This window comes from Aegilops tauschii, chromosome 3 (assembly GCF_002575655.3).
Source record: "Aegilops tauschii subsp. strangulata cultivar AL8/78 chromosome 3, Aet v6.0, whole genome shotgun sequence".
NCBI lineage: Eukaryota > Viridiplantae > Streptophyta > Magnoliopsida > Poales > Poaceae > Aegilops > Aegilops tauschii.
This window is the reverse complement of record NC_053037.3, coordinates 291187221-291189250: the sequence shown is the minus strand read 5'-3', so window position 1 is coordinate 291189250 and position 2030 is coordinate 291187221. Positions and strand designations below refer to the sequence as shown.

Here is a 2030-nt window from a genome sequence, read left to right as displayed (position 1 = left end):
GGCGTAAGTGAACCCCAAAAGCATGAAGAAGTAAACCGCATTACTTTATTTGTCATTTCAGTAACATTTTTTCTTTGCATTTACAAGATGAACAACACTAGACACCCGACAACACTGCTTCCGTTAGAAAACCGCACTGCATCAAATGATCACTTGCAAGATGAACAACATCAGACACTCGACCGCACTGCTTCAGTTAGAAAACCGCACTGCATCAAATGGTCAAGTGAACGGCATTACTTTTTTTTGTCGTTTCTGTACCATTTTTCATTTAACACATTTTTGCACTGCATCAAATGGTCAAGTGAATGGCATTACTTTTTTTGTCGTTTCTCTACCATTTTTCATTTAACATATCTTTGCACTTCATTTCCTTCTTTCTTTTTTCTGTTTGGAGTTTTGGATTTCCACATTGGCGAGCTATACACGTGCGAAGAAGCAAACCGCATGGTCGAGAGAAATGAGCCGCAACACAATTCTAAATGAACTTCTTTGGTAAACAATTTTCAAACGAGTCCATATAACTTTTCTCAGGGTTCAGTTAACTACATCAAACGTCGGAGCGGCTCTCATCACACAAAATATAGTTAACTGAACCCTGAGAAAATAATTAGTGAACCACATTTGCACTTATTTTTTCATCCCAAAGAAAGTGGACCCCACCCAATTTTCCTTTTAACCGCAACCATCAACCGGCCGAACTGCACCAGGTAAACTACATGGGCCAGCTGAAGAACCTCCTGCCAACACCAAGCAAACTGCAGCAACGAACCTCCTGCCGCGTGCATCCATACTGCAGCGTCGCACGGCTGAAACTGAAGTGCGTGCCAATCGTCCTCTCAAGTGCTTGCGTACTGCACCAACGCCCAACTGACCTGCAACGATAGCAAGCTGCACTGCTCGCCGTCAGTGGATAACAACAATGAAAAATTGGACCTGGCCGTGAATGTCATCACCGAAATTGCACACAAATGCACGAACATCAGACAAATTGGACCTGGGAGAATATTTCTCCACCATCCTCCTCCTGATGCTGCTGGAAGCGTGAGAGGAGATGGCTACCCTCGCCGCCGGACTGCACTGCACACATGCCCGTCGGAGGACAGTGGCGCCCACCAAACCGAGCTGCAGTGCGGCTCACCTGAGCACTACATGCATAGCACCACCGGACTGCACGCGGGGGGCACCGAACTGCAGAAGCCAAAAAAATTGCCGGCGCCCATGGATGAGCTGCTAGAGAGGCTCGCGGTGCACTGCTCCAGGGCTCGCGGCGCACTTCTCGAGGATGACGGCGGGGCTAGGCCGGCCGGTGCGACGGCGGAGGTAGAAGGAGGCCGGGGAGGGAAGGGTGAGTCGCGGAGGTGGGGCGGCGGCTCGGGGGGAGGAGGTTAGGCGGCGGCATGAGGGAAGCAGGTTGGGCGGTGGCGCGGGCAGAGCAGGTTGGGCGGCGGCGCGGGGGGCCGTCGCGGCCTGGCTCCGGCAGCGGGGCGTCATGGGGGCCTGCCCTGGCCTGGATCCGGCGCCGGGACGTCGCGGGGGCCCGTCGAGGCCTGGATCCGGCGCCGGTTCATGCTGGGAAGCAGTCGGAGGGGTGGCTCACCGGCGATGGGAGGAAGGCCACCGGCAGGGTGGGGCGGGGTGGTTGGGCAGCGCGCCAGCCGTGGGAGGTAGGTGGGGGAGGAAGGTGGTAGGCGCGGTGGCACGCGGCTGGGTAGGAGGAAGCGGGCGACGGGGGAGGATGGAGGTGGTTCTGCGCGGGGGAGGGGGAAAGTGGAGAGAAGTGAGGGAGTGGGAGGAGAGGAAGAGTGGGTGGGGTGGGCCGATGACGTGGGGGTGTTATCAGAATAAGAAACTGATGTGCAGAATAAGTCTTAAGGGGGTGTTATCATAATAAGACAAATTTTATCTACCACCAGTGGTAGTTACCACCATTTCAATTTTGTACGTTGTATGTAGTATCTATCAAATCAGAGAGTATGTGTATGTAGTATGTAGTATATAAGAATGTTTAGGTAGTATATATACTACTT

General features: G+C 53.1%; 1 long non-coding RNA gene across 2 annotated transcripts; it reads right to left on the bottom strand.

The window, feature by feature from the left end:
- Positions 1–377: 377 nt before the first annotated feature.
- On the bottom strand, positions 378–1813 carry LOC120976688 (uncharacterized). 2 transcript variants are annotated; one of them, XR_006672151.2, is made up of 2 exons: positions 998–1813; positions 378–896 (listed from the first exon to the last, which is right to left on the bottom strand). It is a non-coding gene; the product is annotated as an uncharacterized lncRNA (long non-coding RNA). The 2 variants fall into 2 exon arrangements; XR_005772860.2 differs by having other exon boundaries at positions 378–875.
- Positions 1814–2030: the final 217 nt, after the last annotated feature.